The 21,388-nt window shown below is 42.7% G+C and overlaps 1 protein-coding gene across 11 annotated transcripts in view; it reads right to left on the bottom strand.

Moving 5' to 3' along the window:
• BAZ2B (bromodomain adjacent to zinc finger domain 2B) overlaps window positions 1–21,388 on the bottom strand; it is a 254,532-nt gene that overhangs the window by 175,244 nt on the left and 57,900 nt on the right. For all 11 annotated transcript variants that reach the window (XM_066612058.1, XM_066612056.1, XM_066612057.1 and 8 more), the window contains exon 2: window positions 5,273–5,315. The gene's annotated coding sequence lies outside the window, so the exon portion shown is untranslated. The remainder of the gene's footprint in view (window positions 1–5,272; window positions 5,316–21,388) is intronic.

Below are 21,388 nucleotides of genomic sequence, written 5' to 3' on the forward strand. Positions count from 1 at the left end.
TCGTGCTGGGCTTGAAAACACTATACCCAGAATAACATGAATCATCTCTCTTAAGTGAGGAAAGAGAAGCCATAATTTGGGCTGTTTACATGTGTAGGCTCCTGACTAATGAGAAAAATTCTAAAAGGCCTTACCTCAGTCAAGATTGTGATAGAATAATTAAATTTTAAGACTCAAAGATCTTTTTAACAGCCACACCTAGACTTCCAAAGTATCAAAGGCGAGGTTGAAAGGGAGAAAGGTGTACAGTATACCTGTCCTCTCTTTTTCTCTGTGTGTGTGTGTGTGTGTGTGTGTGTGTGTGTGTGTGTGTGTGTGTGTGTGTGTGACCACATATTAAGAATATGCAATACATAACAATGAGGACATGTCATTATGATTCTATTGCATAATGCTTTCTTATGGTTGGAGGTCACACTGAGGAGGGTGGATTGAGGTGAACTGCTTCTACTCTTGTAAGGAAGCATATCTGTGATTCATGTAGGGTGTGGGAAGATCAGAGAGTAGATGTCAGAGGAGCAGCACAGAGGGCAGTAGTCTTCTGCACTGCATCTATGGATGACCAAAAGGGTCAGCCCAAAGCAGCTGAAAAACAAAAGACTTTATCATGGTACAGAAGTTCACATATTAATCAAACATAACATGTACATAATGAAACTGTCACGGTTAGGAGACAGCAACCACAAGTTCTAGAAACAACTTGGATTTGACATAAGAGACACAGCAGGACTCATCGGTGGCCGGCAAATACAGTACGAATGGCTCCCCAAGTGCTCACATATTTAGGATCCAGTTCGTATATTACTTGACACTAGCCAGCTACCGAAGGACATGTCTGCTAGGTTCTCTTATGAAGTCCAGTGCCAATCTCATTTAAATCTGCCATTCTTAAACTATGCTATGGCTGCTCTAAACTACTTCGGTTTACCTGAACAGCAGACAGATTGCCTTTGTAGGTCCAGTACAGTAGGTGAATCAGACAGTGGTGAAGGCAATATCGATGCAGGGTACTCCCATGCCATGCCAAATTGAGCCTGCTCTCAGTGAATAACTTGTTTATACTCACTTCTTAAAACAACTGAAGCAGAGGTGAGGAAAAATGCTGTGCGAGTACTAACCATCTCTGCTAGTACAAAGCCAAGAGAAACTTGGGATAACTTAAGGATTATGATGACGTTTGTGTAATACTATAAACTTGGGATATTGTAGGGCAAGCCTGCCCATCTTATGATCTACCAAGCCAAATGCACCAGCCAGGTAGTACTGTATTGTCTCCCAGGTGCTTGGCAGGCATATTCCTTTGCTGTCTCCAGAAAGCAACAAAAACAGGAAGTTTTCTGCACTGATCTCAGTGGATTATAAATTGTGAAAGACTACTGGAGGTATTTATCCTTTTCGGTTCCCTGGTTGTTTCAAAACTATGAAGAGATCTCATATTCAAATATGGGAACAAGTTAAAAGGGTAGCAATCATGGGTATTCTCTGAGGATAGGTCACCTTTTTTTTTTTTTTAAGAAAAACCCTTTCCACTTGATAATTTGTTCAGCAAAGACATAGAGTACTTTGGTCAGAACTATTAAAACTCAACAAGTAGAGTTACTCTTTCCATATGAACCTGACTGATCTCTGAGATCAGCAGATGCCAGTCCCTTTCCCATTCCTAAATATTTTTAAGGTTGCATAAAGAAGTTTTAATAGCTTCACATTCTGCTGTGGAACATGCTGCCAGTTATAAGCGGAAACCATTCCCAACTTGCAAGCCTTTTAAATCTAACCTTAAAATGATTTCTTTTAGTCAGCATTTCTAAAATGATTGTTTTAGCAATTTTTCTGTGCTACCAGATCTAATTTTAACTTTACTGATTGTAAAGCACCCCTGGGATGCAGGCATGAAGGTCGCTTCTGAAATACAAGATTGCACAGTATCGTAAAATATTCAACTTGTACTGAATAAAGAAGCTAACTGTAACCCAGAACAGCTCTGACTGATGCACAGAACACAGAAGCCCCAAACAAATGCCTACCTTCCTCTTTTTATGAAAACAAACTGATTTTAAATCTGAAAAGTTATATTGTAAATTCATTTCAGGCTTCTTTCTGATGATAATCATTTTTATCTGATAATCAAAACTTATGAAGAGATACAGATCTTAAAGTGCCACCATGCACATAAGCTTTACAGATCTATCAAACTTTTCTACTTCCAAGAGGATGCTTGAAACATATCTCTACCAGGCTGAGATTCAAGAAGCACTTCAACAGGGGGCTTTGTACTTGTGTTTCTTAAACAACAGCCCCTATGCCATATGGTAAGCCATTTTTGAAACTGGCAGCTTTCAAAAGCTTATGATATAGCATGGGTATCTGCTGTTCATATGATTGCCAAGTCTTTCAACCATCCCTGCTCCTTTAGCTTTAATAGCTGACATTCTGGGCTAATGACAAATTAAAAATTAACAGACTAGCTCCAGAAATCATATACCTAAAAGATATTAAAGAACTTAAATGTGAAATCATTGATCTTCTAACAAAAATTTGCAATTGGCACAAAATCTGGCTTCCTTACCAAGGGAATGGTTTTCTTAAAGGGATCTAAGGAAAATGAAGACATTACAAGCCCATTAGTTCAACATCTATCCAGTTAAATTGATCACAAACATTGTTAAAACTAAACACTAAATACAGCAAAGAACAAGCCTTGCTAAGGAAGAATTAGCATGGCTTCTTGAGAGTGCAAACAACATGAACTTACAAAAAAAATTCATAAAAGTCACTCAACAAAGGCTCCAAAATAAACTAACTAGTAATTTGATAAGAGGACAGTCCTTTTTATGACTAGGTAATTGATTACCAAACAGAAGTCAGGAATAAATAGTTCTCACAACTAAAGGAATTTAAAAATGAAGTCCCAAAGGACTTGAACTGGGACAATTCATAAAATAATCAGGAGTATGGGGCTCACCCCCATGAAGTAGCCAACTTTGTGGATGGCACCAAGTTCTTAATGAAGTTGAAATCCCTAGCAAATTGCAAAGACCTTCAAAAACATCTCAACAAACTGGGTGAATGGGCTACAAAATGGAAAATAAGGCTCAACGTAAGTATTTAGAGGGATACACATTGGGGCAAAAATCCATCTAAATACAATGTCAGGTCATGGAGGTGAGATTACAAAGGAGGAGAAAGAGAGTTTACATGGGGCTGGCATTTTCTTCAGCAGACTCTAGTTCTGCAACCTCACATTCCAGTTCTAAACCTGCAATGATTCAATAAGATCCTGTCACAAACACAAGAGAGAACCACATACCAGGTGCTGTTTCATGATTCAGTAGAGAGCTTCATCAACATAAAAGAAAGAAAAGAAATTGGTTGCATGTGGAAGCCTCTATCATGTATATCTTTGGATAGCAGCCATTATTTGCAATTAAGTCCTATTAATTTCAGTAAGACACAGTTTCACATTGTGCAATTAGGATAGGAAAGTCAGGCCTATAATTCTGATCCAAAATGTGCCAGAAACAATTGAATCCTAACATCCTCTGTTTTCAACAGCAGTTTTCACTTTGTTAAATGTGACTTCTGGATGGAAATGATGAAGGACCTTATTAATTTGTACCAATAGCTGACAACGGAATTTTTGAATTTTGGAACAGCAAATAAACCATAATAATGATAACACCAAAAACAATCAGAACACAATTTCGCCAAGAAATAAGACAACTATTTTCATGTGCAACAATGTTTAAGGCAAAATAATGGATAGGCAATACAATATAGACATTATTGCTGCAATGCAGCATGGTTGCTCCATGAACAGGAATAGGTATCTGTGTGCCAACTGCCTTTCTAGGTTCTCCCCTGTATATGCAGAAGGGGTGTGTAGGAGGATGAACTCCTGTTTCAGGCCCTAGTACCCTGCACACAACACAGAATGCAGTCACTTCTAACAAGGATGTTCACTGGGGAATGGGGTAGCCTATTCCCAGGCCTCCTTATTTCCACCCCAAAGACCTTGGCCAAATTCTCATCTTTCTTACAGAGGTTCATAATATCCATTGAATGTTCATGGCCAATTTAACAAACTACAGAGGGTTAAACCCCAATCCTAAAGAGTGCATGCCGGCTTACCACTGGTGCGCACGGTCGCAAACATGCCATAAGGCATGTTTGAGGACCCTAGTGCTGGTGGAGCGTCGGTGCTAGCCCAGTGCTGGCTGGCACTGGGCCTGAGCCAGTGGAGCACGGGAGCTCCACTGCTTGGTGGTTGCACAGATTGCCAGGCAGCAGAGAGATAGCAGGGGGCATGGGAGAGGTGAGGAAAAGGCGTTCTGAGGTGGAGGGAGGGCAGGAAGAGCATGGAGCGGAGGCGTGCCAGGGGAGGGAGTGGGGCAGGAGAGAATCAGGGCTGTCCGTCCCACACAGAGACTCTAAATCAAAAAGCCCCGTTGTGGGAGGCAGTGGCGGCTGCCTGGGGTGTGCTAGATACAGTGGCAGCCATTTTTGGTGCTGCTACAGCCCCGCACACTGGGCGGCTTAGGATTGGGCTGTGAAGCCTGTAGGCCCTTTGTCAAGTTTTGCTGAATGCACATAAGATGTAGGTAAGATCTAGTAGGCATGATCGTGTTCCATCTATGCATATTGACTGGACACACATATAACTTGTCCAGTCCTGCACCATCCAGTCCAGTAGAGACCCTTTATTCTGATCACTCAACATTATTCACTTAATCAGCTCCTATAGTGTATGATGGTGGATATATGAACACACTTCAGAAAAATGTAGCCATGCCTAAATCCTGCTGAAAAACAACTGAACAGCACAACCTTTGGACGTTTACTTAGAAGCAAGTCCCAAGTGTGTATAGGATTGCTCCTTGAACAATTAAGCATGTGTTAATTTGTGCCAATTTCTATGCACTTATCTTTCTCTGGATTGTGCCCAATTTTTTTTTGCCTTTGATATATTATTATTAAGAATATTTATGAATCACTTTTAACAAAAAGTAGTTTACAAAGTAGTTCACACAGCAAAATAAATCAATAAACAGTTCCCTGTTCTCAAAGGACATACAGTCTAAAAAGAGATGTAGAAAACACACAAACAACAGCCACTGGGAAAGACCCCATACTGGTGTGAAAAGGGACAGTTGCTCTCCCCTTACTAAATATGACGACACCACTTTAAAATATACCTCTTTGCCCCAGTTAACAGGGATATGATTCACACTTCTATGAAAATGTTCAGAATGTCAATAACTGAGGATCTACTTACTGTGATCAATCGGCTCAATTCTGGGACATCACTGTTCTGCAAGCTGAAACACAAAAGGAAAGCCTTGTTCACCCAAAGCACTAACAAGCACATGCTAAATTATTTTCTGTAAGCAACACTTCAGATTGAATATTTAGGAAGTTCCACAATCTATTTGATGTGAAACTAAATGAATATATGCACAGTTACTAGAACACCTGATCGCAGAAACCATTTAAATAAAACTATCAGTCATCTTACTCTCTCTGTGCATGGAAAGTAGAGTGCAGAGGCACTTTTTATGGGAGTGAACCATAATTATTTCTTTCAATACTATACCTGCAGCCTGGGTACACCACTATAGTGCCAGACTTGCTGATGAGTGTCCAGTTATTCATGACAAGCAGTGCTCCTTTCCCAGGGCCCATCCTGAAGTATTTCACAATCCACTCCTCCCCAGAATTCCGTCTGTGTTGTGCTACACCAGTTATGTGTAGCTTATGCAGTTAGGCACTGTGGAGGAAGGGGACTCTGGATGCTTCAGCGTGGCACCTCAACACAGGCCTGCTTCCTAGTTACAAAATGTGAATTCTCCTGATTGACTAATACACATACTAAAACGACTTCTTCACAAGGAACCTAGAGTGCTAGAGTCCTAAAGTGCTACCAGTCCTAGAGTGACTGGAAGCCAAAGAAGACAAGATTGCTGTCCTTTTAAAGAGAGAGAGAATTATTGCAGGTGCAGCATGTGACACAGAGCTGAAAAAAGTTGCACTTGTTCAGATTCTCTCTTTCATAAAGATTCAGTTATGTCTTCCTCTGAAACACTGGTTCCCAACCTGTGGTCCGTGAGACCCTGAGAAGTGGTGTGCAAGGTCTCAGGGGAAAAAATCACCTTTGATTTCTTCCAGTGTCTCACCAAGCAAGCAATTTCCCAAGGACCACCAAAGAGGGAGGAGAATGGACTGCTCACAGCCACTGAAGTGTCAGTTGTGGGCGGCTCATTATCTGTTCTTTCTGATTGTGGGGGTGCACTTGGGCGACGGACCACCAGCGAAGGCAGAGACCAGAACACCCACAGACACACTGTGGTCCAGAACAATTCCAATTTTTGCCTAAGTGGTCCTCAGGCTCATGAAGGTTGGAAACCACTGCCTGACCCCTACATCCTGTATGCCATCTGGATGCATTTTATAAAACAGACAGTGAGAAAACATCAGAATCAAAGAAAAACTGTATGTAATCATAAGGCGAAAACACAATATGGCAGAGAATGAAATCTTTGCAGTTGCAGATGGAGAACTGATATCCAACAATATTGCTCTAGAGCAGTCATTTTCAACCACTGTGCCATGGCACACTGGTGTGCCGCAAGTGGTCTGCAGGTGTGCCATGAGAGTTTGGGGGAGGGTCATTTATTAGTAGGGCCAATGGAGATGTGAGCCCTCCATCAGCAGCATGGTATGCCTTGTCAATTGTCAAAAAACTGATGCTGTGTCTTGACAATTTTAGTACCTTGTTCCTATTCTGCGAGATGAAAAAGGTTGAAAATCACTGCTCTAAATTCTAGACCAGTGGTTCCCAAACTGGTGGGTCGCAACCACATGGAAAGCACATAACTCTGGCCCGTTAACGGGTGGGGAGGGTGGAAGGCAGCAACGCGATCCTAAGCTTTGATAATAGTAAAAAAAAGCTTGATTGAAAGCCACTTTCAGTTTTCGATTGAGTACAGGAAGTGGTTTTCAACTGAGTTTTTTTTACTAGTACAGAAGCTTGGGGAGCCTTCTTCTCCTGCCTGGCAGCAGCGCCATCCTGGGGATCACGTTGCTGCCTTCCCTCTCCCCCGCACACACTTATAGTGCTCCCAACTCCCTTGAAGGAGTTGGGGAAGCACTAGATTATTTTAGCATTCTTCTTTGAGAATCACTGCCCCCATTCACACACTACCTGGGATGTTTATGTGGTGGAACAAAGGTTGCCAATCCTTCGAGACTGGATGGGAGACTTGGGGAGCCTAAGTTTGCAGTTGCCAGGGACAACTAAAGCAATCCAGGAGATTTGTAAGAGGCCCTCCCTTATTTAATGACATTACTTCATGTTGGGGAAAAAAAAATCTCAGATTGACTAAACAGTATTTTAGAGTTGGCAACATTGGCTCATTCCCTTCTCAACCATGCAGATGTACCTCACAGGACAAGGCCACTACATGAATACTCAACCATGTGGCAGACCTATTTGCATGATTTTTCTCCTTCAAAAAAAGGGCAGAGTGCAAGCATTGCATCCACAATTCCTTCTCTTCTCTGATGAGACAGCATGGAAAGTAAAGGGAGAATGATCTGACTGATACCCTTTATAGACTGAGAGCCCAACTCTATCCAACTTTCCAGTGCCAATGCACCTGCAGTGTAGCCTGAGGTGTAGCCAAAAGGAAACATTTGTTACCTTACTATTGGAAGATGCCTCCATGACTGCCCCCCACCTCCACAGGATGCAACACATGTCCCATTGTCATGGCTGCCTTGGTGCTGGAAAGTTGGATAGGATTGGGCCCTGAGATTGGGGGGAAAGGGGCATCATTTTTTTTCTTTTAATTTAAAGTTTCATATGATCCAAAGTATAATTATTTGGAAGTAAATCCAGCTGAAATCAAATGAGGTTCTACAACACTGAATGGAAAGTGAGCTGGCTCTCTACTCTGTTCTGCTGAGTTTGCTGAACCTACGAGATTCTCCGCTTTTCATCTCTAAGGATTATAAAGTGGTTACTTGCAGATTCCTCTGCAAACTATTATGAACTGCATTTGGTTGGAACACAGAAGGGAAGTATTTTCTGTGGCTGTACCAAGGCTTCAGGACTACCTTCCTAAGGACATACTCCTCAACCCCTCTTTGAAGACCTTCTACCACTATTGAAAGACATTTCCTTCTTGGCAGGCATTTGGTCACCCAGTCTACTACATACTGAATCTATTTAGTCTTTGTTTTATCTATTGTTCTGTCTGTTCTATTCCTGTGATTATTTTTATGTTTGTAGTACTTTAATTGCTTTTTGGTCCAATTTTTTATGACAGTGGAACAAGCAGTTGCAAATGCAACTAGACCAATGGAGACCTGACTACCGCTATGAAACTAGCAGAAACTGGATGCCTGCTGGTGCAGTAAACTGCTGCAGGAGTTGGAGGTAGGCAAGGAGAGGGTAGAATGGGGTGGGTGGAATGGGGCAGTGATCAGGCCCAGGAGGGAGTAGGTTTAGCAGCAGCTGCACACACCAAATCCTGACCCCCTTCCTAGGTCTGATCCGCCTTTACAGATCAATTCAGACTTTCACCAGTGATTGAGCTAACATAGGTCCAAGTCGACCCATACTAACTGCTGCAGATTACCCTGGGGCAAGGGAACTTTTACTCCCTTACTCAGTGGACATCTCCACCAGATGGCTAAAACTCCACCAAGGATGCAGTGCTGGTACTGCTAGGCTGGTACTGCTACATCGCTGAGCCGGGAGTTAGGATTAGGCTGTTTATTATTTTATAAGCTACCTTTGAGAATTTAAGAGGAAAGGTGGGGTAGAAATATTGAAATGAATGAATAAGCTGAGCCCTGACACATTTAAAAACTTTGCCAAAAAAAAAGTTTTAGTAAAACCTGCTCATAACAGGATCTGACCTGTTGCATCCCAAGTGTATATCTGTGTCTCTCTCTTTTGTATACATTTCCACTGTCCTATCTGTTGATCCCGATACACTGTGTGATTTTCTGCATGAGCCTCTGTGGTTTGCAGCCTGTGCATATGCCTGCACCATGTGGCTTTTTTGATGCACACACTGCTTAGTCTGTGCATGTGTGGTTTGCGGTCTGCCTGTGATCTGGTCTATGTGTGATACTGCATCTTCTGAGTACGCCGAGTTTATAGGCTCTATACCTGTCTGCTTTGCAGCTTACTGCTTCTATGTTTGTGTGTGTGTGTGTTTGTCCATACATGGGGCTGGTGGATGGATCCTTGCAAGGAGACTCTGTGTTCCATTGGTTTATGAAGATGCCAGCACCCGCTGGAAGCCAGTTATTTATTCTTTGTCTACAAGAGGCCAGCAGTCTCAATTAACCTGTTTTATATTACTGGAATTTGTTCTTTCCTTTTGATAGACTACAGCAGTTTTTTGTTCACACCTTTGGTTTGCTGCTCTTGAGAGCTGCTTGCTATACATTGTTAATCACAGCCAAGGGCATTTTACAAATAATCCTGCACTTCAAAGACAACATGTTCATATTTCACATTTTTAAGAAACTGCTGGGCTATGTTTAGAAATTGATCATTTCCTTGCGCTTTACCATTGTTTCCAAAGCCTAGTGCACACTGCAAGGTCACAAGTTAAAAATGATTGACGAATGACTGTTAACAAGTGTCTTCTAAGGCAGAAGTTAAATATATTCTAGTCTCTCACCATAATTAGTAAAAATCGTCATGCTCTCATTATATTCTTAAAATAACTCTCTTTAAGAGAAATGATCGTGCTGGATAGGCTCTAGTTAAGATTTCAAATGATAAAGATTAAAGCTACATGATTTATTTGCATTATGCTCTGCATTATGTATGAGAAGTTAGAACTTATGTAGTTTAGTTCATGATGGCTTTCAGAACCCTCAAATCTGTATTATTCATTCTGACAAACACCCTTTTGGTCCTCCAGCAGTGGTTTATTCTGTCCCTTAAGCATTAAGGATTGAACTTACTAACCATTTTGACTCCACTGTGACTGGTATGCTGTGTCATTGTACACTCTATTCCAGTGACTCTCAAAATTTTAGCACCAGGACCCACTTTTTAGAATGAGAATCTGTCAGGACCCACCGAAAGTGATGTCATGACCAGAAGTGACATCATCAAGCAGGAAAATTTTTAGCAATCCTAGGCTGCAATCCTACCCACACTTACCCAGGAGTAAGTCCCATTGACTATCATTGTTAAAAACATATACAGGTGGAGCCTATTTATCCGCGTTAGTTCCGTTCCATGACTCGGCTCGATTAACAAAAAAACGCGTTGTGCTAAATCCCATAGAGTTACGCAAATAGGCTGCAGCCTGACACTTCCAGATGGAAGGAAACTAAGGCAGCTGTTATCAATTCCCTCTACTCTGTACTCAGCCCTCCCACTTCTGTCCCACTTCTTTCACAGGTGGGATGCTGACCTTTTAAGAGTCCAGTCCTATGCCTGCCTACTCAGAAGTAAGCCCCACTGTAGTAAATGGGGCTTACTCCCAGGAAAGTGTGGATCATTTTGTTGGAGCAAGACAGCCTGCACCATCTGGGGGGGGGGGGAATTAGGCAAACACTCCCTGGGATTTTTAAAGTAATCCCCTCTCTTCCCCCTCCATTCTCAGCCCTCCCCATTGCCAGCTGTCCCTGCTTCTTTCATGGGTGGGATGCTGACCTTTTGAGAGTCCAGTCCTATACGTTTCTACTGAGAAGTAAGTCCCATTCTAGTCAATGGAGCTTACTACCAGGAAAGTGTGGAGAGGATTGTAGCCTTGCTGGGCTGTTCTGTTTCCTTAGGCTGGAGCATGGAGAGCCTGCACCATGGGGGGGGGGGGATTCGGCAAATACTCCCTGGGTTTGTTAAAGCAATCCCCTCTGTTGCTACCGAAGCTACCCCTCTTTGTGTGTGTGAGTGTGAATGTGTGTGTGTGAGAGAGAGAGAGCGCTCCACCTTGCTGCACTGCTCTGGCTGCAGAGGTTTTCTGTCCCCCCTTCTTCTCTTCCGAGCACCCCTCCTCTGAGCACTGCCCCTGGCTCAGGTGCTCCAGGAGTCTTACTGTTCCTTAGCAAGGGGAGCCTCTTCCATGGCTCCAGGGCTATTTCCCTGCCTGAGCCTTTTTGCAGTGTTTTGGGCTACCTGGAGATGCCAGCAAAGGGGGCAAAGGTGTGTGCGACTTTCAGTTCCCCCACCCCATTCTCATTGAGACAAATCCGCAGATTAAAAAATCTGTGGCTAAATAGGCTGCACCTGTACATAGTAGCCTCTTAAAAGTACAGATCTGTAACATTTCACCAAATGCAGTGACATACCATGACAGCATCAAGTCTAATATGAAAAATAAAATATTGAAATGAATGGGAACCCACCTGAAATTGGTTCGTAACCCACCTAGTGGGTCCCAACCCACAGTTTGAGAAACACTGCTTTGTTCTATAGTTTCATGATGGTGGCTACCTTTATCATATCTAAATGTGCAGTAGCTACATTGCCAATTCTTCAATAATGATACTGGTCTGCATGCAGAACAAATTGTGCATTCTGTGAGCATGAAATAAGCACAAAAGGGAAGAACGTTAATCTTCTGAGACCTTTAATCTAGCATGGCTATTTATATAATACCACTACCATCACCAACTTTTACAGTGTGGTATATACAGAGCCAATCCTATCCTCTACCATGCCATAGCATTTAACCGTGCCAATGGAGAACACATTGCATGCTATGGGGGGGGGGCGGGGGAGAAAAAAGACCAACGAGATATAAGTAACTTTTTTGATTACCTGTGGGTAGGCTTTCTGGCTGCCTATGGGTCTCCTCAGACCCACAGCAGCTACTTTGCTAGTGTATGTCCAAGGAAAAGGAAGGAGGCAGGGTGAGCTAGAATACTGGAGATAAGATCCTGTGTGTACCTTTGCTGCTGAGATCCACCCTCTTCAGCCCACTTCCTGCTCTCCCCCTCCCTGCCCAAGAACACCCCTAAACCTCCCTGCCATTGTCGCCAACTTACCAACAACAGAACAGCCTCTGGGAGCTGCTGGTGCATCTCTGCATCTCTGGCCACTTGCCCCAACAGTCCATAAGCACATGATGGCTTTCCAGCTTTTGAACTGCCACAAAGGGCCTTGCACTACCAAAGCATGAGTTCCGGCAGTGCAAGTTCCACATAGGATTGGGTCGATAGTTTCACAGGTGAAAGTCAGGCTGTTACTGGAGGCATACATTGGTTGCACATCTGAACCTGATACCTTTTACTCAGGGAGACCACAGGTCCATCTAGCTTAATGTTGTATATCCTGACCACCAGTGGCAGCTCCCCACGGTTTTGCACAGAAGTCTCTCTCTTTCTCAAACCTGTCTGGAGCTGCCAGAAATTGAACTTGAGACCTTCTGCATGTCAAACATGTTGTCTACCTGAGCTATGGCCCCTGTGCCCAATATGTGCCTCACCTAATGAAGGAAAAAAAGTGAGATATAAAAGCATTTTTATGTTATAAAAGTTCCTACTGCACATCACTGTATTGGAGAGGAGGCATCTATTAAGCTTGGGAGGCAAAAGTTTAGTTTAACAAGTACAGCCATGTGGGCCAGCCTTTTAAGTGGTTCAAAGTGAAGCAGGTGATGTTGGAGATCAATTTATTACATTCTATCCTACTGTCTTGCATTTGGAAAAACTGCTGCAAGTCTCTCAGAACTGATGGGATAAAGTAGCATATCCATCTCATAAATTAAAAAAAGTTAATTTCAAATACTAAGACTATGCCACAAGTTAGTTTAAGCATTATAGTGATAATATCCTTTAAAAAAAACTGGACAAGACTCATTTGATAAAACACATTATGAGACCACTGAAAGATCTGAGAAATGAAAGGTGGGTGGGCTCTTTAGAGTGTTCAATTCATTCGTCTGCCAAAATACTTGGCATATATTCCACTGGCAATGCATTTGGCAGCAATTCCTGCGCTAATGCCCAATTGTCCAAACTGGGATTTTGCCAGGTTCTTGGGAAACTACTTTGCTGCCCTTATAAATCTCCATGTGCTGAAGTTCTCCTGTTATTACGCTTAAATTTACCTCACCTTTTGTCCCATTATCTCTGGTTATGCCCCCTTATACTTGGCTAAGCAACTCCACTCCACCCTTCCACTTAACACTTTAAAAAGAAAGGACAACGCAGCCCACTTAAACTCTCAATGCCTTTGAAAACATAGACGGCGTGCTCCAAAGAAGAGCATTTGCAGAGCAGCATGTCTGTGCACACAGCTGCACTGAAGGCTGCAGGAGGTGCATGGCAGTCAAGCCATCTGTAACCGAGCAAGGGCAGTCTGTTCAATTAGAAGACATGAGAGGGAATTTATATGCTAGAGCAGCATTTCTGTCATGGATATTTCCACAGGCAGCTGGGTATGGACATTCAAATACGTTTCTTCTAATAAGAAAAAGAAGATGTCAAAAACAAGAGCTTATTTTGCAGTATTATCATTTATTCTATTTTTCTGATACAGGTGCCAATAACAATGTTGGAAATTGCAAAGTAAGAAGGAAGGCTTCCGACAATAACCATCTCTGTATTAGATCCATCGCAGCAAATTTAGTGAATATCACTATTAATGTGAATGCTGACAATCCCAGACAAATTTCAAGAATATTCAGAAACTCAGACATACAAGAATGAACATTGACAATATTCACTACGATATGTCCAAAATGTATTTTGCAAGCACAGGGTGACATTATTAATTATTATTATTATTATTATTATTATTAAGAATGCTTATATACAGGTGCAGCCTATTTATCCATGGATTTTTTATCTGCGGATTTGTCTTAACACGGATGGGGTGGGAGAACACACACACACCTTTGCCTTGTGCTGGCATCTCCCTCCATTTCCAGGCAGCCCAAAACACTGCAAAAAGGCTCTGCCTCACCCAGACAGGGAAATAGCCCTGAAGCCCTGGAAGAGGTTTCCCTTGCAAAGGAACAGTAATACTCCTGGGGCCCTTGAGCCAGCAAAGAGGCTGAAGAGGGGAAGGGGGGGGGCTGAAAATCTCTGTAGCCAGAACACGTGCAGCAAGGTGGAGTGCGCGTGCGATTGCTCTCTCACTCACTCACTCACACATGGGGACAGGTGTGGTAGCAACAGAGGGGATTGCTTTAAAAAACCCAGGGAGTGTTTGCCAAATCCCCCCCCCCCCCATTGAGATGGTGCAGGCAATCACCGACACAGGCAACCCCCCCCCATGGTGCAGGCAATCACCAACACAAGCAAGCCTTCCCACCAAGCAAAGCATGAGATATAGCCTACAATCCTCTCCACACTTTCCTGGGAGTAAGCACCATTGACTGGAATGGGGCTTACTTCTGAGTAGAAACACATAGGGCTGGACTCTTAAAAGATCAGCATCCTATGTGAAAGAAGCCGGGCAGCTGGCAACAGGGAAGGCTGAGTATGGAGTGGAAGGGAGGGGATTGATAATAGCTGCCTTAGTTTCCTTCCATCCGGAAGTGTCAGGCTGCAGTGTATTTGCTCTATGAAATTTAGCACAACACATTTTTTGTTAATTGTGCTGAGTCACAGAACGGAACTAACATGGATAAATGGGCTCCACCTGTATTGCTTTTCAGCAAAAACAAAAGTTCACAAGGTGATTTACATTGCAAAAGAAATGAGGAACAAAACATCTTTCTGTTCCAAAGAGGCGCACAATCTAAAAGACTTGCAAAGAGGCAGCAGCAAACCACCTCTGGAAAAGATACTATGTTGGTGCAAATAGGACAATTGCTTTACGCTTGCTAACTATAAGAGAACCAGCATGCCTCTGTTCCCACTTAGCAGGGTTAATTTGAGTTCCATGCCACATGGAACTATGGGTTTCTGGCAGGGGTAGAAGCATTTCTGGAACAGATTCAAGATCCAAGCAGGGGCAATATGATACCCTACAATATTTCAGCTTGAAATAGGGGCACCTAATCTGTCGTGGCTCAGCTTTTGTCATTTGGCTTTATGAAATGCTAAAAAAAAAAAAAGGATGAATTTAAAAGGTGAGACTTTCCTTTCCAATTGCACAACAAGCCTCTTCTAACACCTACTGGAACATGCCTGATCTCTGAGATGCACTTTCAAGCACTTCTGTGCAAAGAGGTTGGGAATGTTTACTAGGTTGGAGACACTGGGTACCTATATGAAAAGCAATTCCGGAACTTGTTCTCAATCTGTGGCAACTTTGGAGAGAATTCTGCTTGGATTGCCAGGTTCCTTTTCACAAAATTAGATGGTTTGCATACCAATTGTATGCTGGTTTGCACAAAATTTTGTTTATTTCAAGAATAGAGAAAAGTTGTACAAACAATGCCCTCCCCACTACGTGAAACCACTCTTTTGCCAGCTGCACTCAGTTACAGTTTGCACAAAAACCTGCTAGTTTTGTGTATGGTTAATAGAAAATCACAGACTGGTCTCCATAGTATAGTTATACACTTATAAATTAAGGAATATGAAAGGACAAATCAAGTGAGATGAGACCTATAACACAGGCCTTTGATTGAGGCCTTTAATTGAGGGTCAGAAAAGTTTTACCCAAACTTTATAGTGGTTTGATATGAATTTGGGGTGCCGATTTCAAAAATGGCATCTGTTTTGCCCTATCACATCTAGTTTTGGAGATATAGTATAGCCTCATTAGTGAATGGTTCAAGCAGCTTCCTCATGAGGAAGCTGCTTGAACCATTCACTAAAGAGGCTATGCTTCACACATGGGGGCAACATCACGGACCTTTGCCCCAGGCGGGGGGCTGGGTGAGTCCACCACTGTTACTAACTATAGTATAGGTATGTTAGGGCCAAACTAGACATGATGATTCTCACACGAATTCCCTATAATACCAGGAATAATGAGGTGCAGCACAGATAGGAGGGAAGTGAGAGCTGAACCCTTCTCCCTACCCTCTAAGCCACAATCCCCCCGAAGCTGCATCTGCGCACATGCACCCCCATGGATTTGGGGAAGTGTGAGAGAGTGTGCATGTGCTCCCATTCTTTTACATACCAGGAGCAAACTGTGCAGCTTGCCTGATCCACAGTGCTTCTGTTTGAACTGGAAGCAATGCAGTGGATTCCCAACCTGCACTCCTTCTACTCATAGAAAGAAAAGCAGTGTGGACCAGGCAGGCTGCAAATAGCACTCCTGGTAAGTCAGCAATTTTCAGTCTTTTTCATCTCATTGCACACTGACAAGTCGCTAAAATTGGCAAAGCAAACCAGTTTTTTTGCAATTGACAAGGCACACCATGCTGCCAGTGGAGGGCTGACATTATTATTATTTATTAATTTATACCCCACCTTTTTGCCCAATGGGCACACAAGGCGGCTTACAAACACTTTAAAAAATACAACATAAAAACAATCATTAAAAACAATTTACAATAATTAGAAAATCTAAAAAACAAACAAACCCCGTGGATTTTCATATAAAAAATCCCCCAATGGCCCTTCTGACATCCCCCAGTGGCCCTTCTAATAACTGACCCACTTCCAAATTCCTGTGGCACACCTGTGGACCACTTGTGGCACACCAATGTGCCACGGCACAGTGGTTGAAAATGGCTGTGGTAAGTTAACTAAAGAGAAGAGAGACAGGCTCCAAATAGTTTGACCCTGCCTACTTGGTGCTTCTTAAGTACTGAGTAGGAGAAGAAAAATGATGCAGACTGTGGCAACCCCCCTCTTCCGCCCCCCACTGTTCTTCTAACACTAGAGGGTTTAGAATAAAATAAAGATGGTCCAATCCTATCAATTGTTAATGATAACAGAACCCGTATTTCAGTGCTGCAAATGATGTGGTGCCACCGTAAACAGTGTGCCACATAAAGCTGCTAGTGGAAACAGCCACTGGCTCCCCACAAGTGCCAATGAACCATCCAGGTTACACCACAGCTGGTCCAGTCACAGCGGGGCTGAGATGCAGGCAGGCTGTAGGCAGTTCAAGGGAGGAGAGGGCAGGGGGTGGGAAGTGAGTTGGAGGCAGCAAAGGTGCACATCAGATCCTGTCCCCAATTTTCCAAACCACCCCATCTGCTTCCTCTCCTCAAACTTACTGTGTATACTCGTGTAAGCTGAAAAATGTATGCCTTAAAATTGACCCTGAAAAAATGGGTCAACTTGTACACAGATGAATACAGCCAATAGAGCAGCTGCTTCATAAGGTGGTTGGACTGGGAAGCAGGAAACAGGAGGTGCAGGAAAAAATGGAGCCATTATACTTGCCAGTAATTGTTCTGAGGCAGCAAAAGAAAGCAAACAAAAAAAACAACTAGTAGCCTGTTTAGCTTCTTCTCCAAACAAGAAGATAATTTATGGGAATTGTAGTCTTTACGAGGGCTGCTGCTACTCCTTACAAATGTTACAACTAAATATCTTCTTTCCTGCGTGAAGAAGGTAAAATGTCTCCTTTTTTTTCTTTTAGGTTTTCTGTTGCTGCATCTAAACAATTCCTGGTAAGTTGTTTTCAAAAAATTCAAAGCATTTCACATATCCCTAAGTTTTGTCTTTGACTTATCCATGGATCACAGCAATTTCTATTATTTTTGCTTGAAACTTGCCCTCGGCTTATTCATGAAGACAGACTTATGGGCGGCGTGTGCAGTGTGCCAGCAAAATGGCTGGCAAGGGTCCAAGGAGACCCACAGGTGATCAGATGGCCTAGTGCAGTGTTTCTCAAACTATGGGTCAGGTCCCACTAAGGGGGTCACAAGCCAATTTCTAGTGTGTTCCCATTCACTTCAATGTCTATTTTTAATATACTTGATGCTACTATGGTACTCTGGTGACTGCATTTGAGGTAATTTACAGATCTATACTTTCAACAGGCTATACAGTTTATGCTATGTACAGTATATATACACAGCAGGAACATGCTTATTTGGGGAGGCGGGAGGCTCTGCCTCAAAAGGTGCCACCGTTGTGGGAGGTGTGCAAGCACACACAACACACACGCAGGCATGCCTCCCACAATGGCAGCATTTTCTGAACAACTATGGTGGGTAGGCTCTGCCTCATCTGCCTCCCCAACCACTGCACATTACTGATGTACCGATATGCTTTGAACAATAATAGTCAATAGGGCTTCCTCCTGGGTCAGTATAGATAGGATTGCAGCCTTTTGGATGTTTGGGGAATTTTTTTAAGCAGATCACCAACAGCATGGGAGGATTAAGGTTATTTAAAATAAATTCTTAAACTTATAATTATAAACTTTTATTTTATTTATAGCGCAATCCTAACTTGCACTCGAACATCACTTCGGGCGGGTCCCAATAGATTGTCATTCTAAAAAGTGGGTACCAGTGCTAAAAAGTTTGAGAAACACTGGTCTAGTGGGAGGTAAGTACAAAAGATTTTTATTTACCTCTTGCTGGCCATCTGATTGTCCCCACACTATAGCATGCAGCAAATGCTCTGTTGGCACAGCTGCATGCTGTGGAGTAGTGGGGGACAGGGTTGGGCTGTTACTTCCTTACTGTACTCTGTCTTTACACAGAGTTTAAAGTTCAAAGAGAAAAGCATCACTTTAAACACCGCATGAGTACGGAGAGGGGAAAGGAAGTAAAGAAGCATTCCTTTCTTTTGCAGCTTTTAAAGTTTAAAGGGATGTTATTAAATTAAAGAGATGCGTTTAACGGGAAACAGGTCCCTTTAACTCTGTGCAAGGACGGAGTTTGTCGATGATCTGATTTCCAGTCGCATTTGGCAAGTGAGTCAATGCAGCTTGTGTTCAGAGTGGGCTGGAAGGATGTGGCAGCAGACTCAGTATGAAGGGCACCCCGAATCTGCTGCTCTTCCCACCAGCACCACATGGCTTCATGGTTGGGCCATCCATGGGAAAAAGAAATAACTATGCAATCCTTTGCACAAAGACCCCTTTTTGTAGTTTGTAAGGAAAGCTTTATCAGCAGCTAGTATCAGAACTGTAGTAAGGAGGCGTAAATCAGGCACTGAGGCACAAAGGAAGAAGAAAACAGAGCAGGAATCTGCATTCAGGAGGCAAACCTGAAGAGCAGCTGTAGGTGTTTGCTTTTTTTTTTCTTTTTTTTTAATTCCTGGCTACTCAGAGTTATAAAAAAAAAAGGCTACCAGATAGTGATTCATATGGATCAGGAGCCAGAATGTAAGGGTTGACCTGGGTGTATTGTGACATTTGGTGATTATGTAATACTGTGGTTGACTTGGTGTGTAAGAGCCTTGAAGCCATGTGAGTCTTCTCAGCACATGCGTACTGAGCACTGCGAAATCCATACTGGATTCTGCAATCAACTCTAGATTGACTCTAGATTTTATCTCTAGATAAAGATAAAAATCACAGACTAATGATAATGCAGGATACTGCATATACGTATATAGCTCCTAATTCTAGGCTTCATGGTTGTTTCTACATCCATACAGAAAATCTGCATATGCACAAAGAGAACACCAAAGTTCTGTTAATTTCCAGTACTGTCCATCACTATCATCACCACCACCACCAAGAATATTTATGTAACACCTTTCAACAGAAACAAGTTCACAAAGAAGTTTACAGACCAAATTTTATACAGACATACATTTATGCTGCAATCCTAACCTCACTTTCATGGCAGTAAGTCCCATTGAACACAATAGGACTTACTTCTAAGTAGACCTGCTTAGGATTGTGCCCTTAGCCAGATGTGTATTAGAAACTAACAATAAGGGCATACTGGAGATGCCATCAACTTTCAGTTGCCTCAGAATGGAGTTTCTATGTTTAGTGATCATAGCTAAAAGCTTCTCAATTCATTTCCATGGAGGAGACAATTTTTTATTCACACAGACCAGCAGTTTCCAATCTCCTTAGCACCGTGACCCACCTCAACCTCTGTGGTGGGTTGCAACGTGGAAATGATTTACTGGGCAGGTGGGGAGGCTCTTCAGGGTCATGCCAGGCTGGTGACTCACTTCTGAGCGCCTCAGAATTGGTCGCAGAAGCCTAGGAAAGCCACTGTCAGCTTTTGGAAGCAAACCAGAAGTGACTTTCTAAGGCTTTTGCGGGCCATTCTGAGGCCCACAGAGGCCAGTAGTGGGTTGCCGACCCGGCACAACCCAGAAGAGCCTCCCCACCCTCCCAGTGAGTCATTCAGTTTCTGGAATGGCTCAGATTTGGAGCCATACCAGATCAAGTATGGGTGCAAGAATCCAGATCGCGATCCACAGTTTGGGAAACCCTGACAGTTTGGGAAACCCTATTGCCCTCCAATTATGTGCATAAGGAAGCCTTTTCACAGATGGAAGGCCCATATATGCACTAAAGCTTTCATCAATATACAGAGCCACAGAACTGGGAAAATAAAGGTAAAAATGAGATGTCCTGATGTTCACAACTGCTAGGTTTTACCAAGACTTGTGAGACATTTCGCTAATTCTTTTTCAGTTGCTTTTTGCCAACTGACAGACTATAAACTCCTCAGCAACTGGCCACCACGCACACAATACCAAGATACTTGTAACAGTTGGATCAAAAAGTGACGGCAGTTTCAAAATTCGTCCTCACCCCTCTAGATGCTTCTCTTCTAAAGGTCTCTCACCTTGACACTTCCCTGACTAGAAAAAGTTGTAACTTTTATTAGATGGCTTACTGAGGTTTAACAGTGCCGCTATAACCCATAAAAGTCACAAGCCACAGCAGAGCAACTGGGTGACTGTATATTTATGGGGGACTCTGATGACAAAATAAACTATAAGAGAAAAGCATGAGTAGCTGGTGCATATCATCAAGAACAAAGATAAGAGAGCCAGGCTTTCTGCTCACAGTATTAAACCACTGCTAGTGTCAAACCAATAAAAATGTGTTTTGTTCAGAATCACCAATGTATGACTTCCTCACAGAAGATTCACATGTGTGCAGTTTTAAGTCAAGCTATACTGTCCAGCTCTTCAAAGAAGAACTACCAAGCTGAAGAAGCAACCAGCAAGGGAAAATGTGCTGTACTTATTTTTCACTTTTGCTTACAAATAGCTCTGAAACAAGAACGTACATAGCCATGACTTAACTCTTCCAACATCATAAGCAATATAGTCCTAAGTACAGCCCTCTGTGCAGTTGGTTTTGTTTTGTTTTGTTCTCTTAATCCTTGAAATGATATGCATTATTCCTCACCAAGATACCTTTTTATAACATGTGGAGCCTGATAGCATAGAATGTTTTCTAAAAGGCTTTTGGAAGGCTTTTCTAGATAATATATATTTCACAAAGTAAATGTGCATTGGTTATTCATTTGTTGATCCAAGGGCCTTTTTCAGACTAGTACTTCTGTTGTGGGGGGGACCGCATTTACCCAGCACTCCAACATAAACATCTTGGGTTTCT

The sequence above is a fragment of the Tiliqua scincoides genome, chromosome 1, assembly GCF_035046505.1.
Source record: "Tiliqua scincoides isolate rTilSci1 chromosome 1, rTilSci1.hap2, whole genome shotgun sequence".
In the NCBI taxonomy this organism is placed as follows: Eukaryota; Metazoa; Chordata; class Lepidosauria; order Squamata; family Scincidae; genus Tiliqua; species Tiliqua scincoides.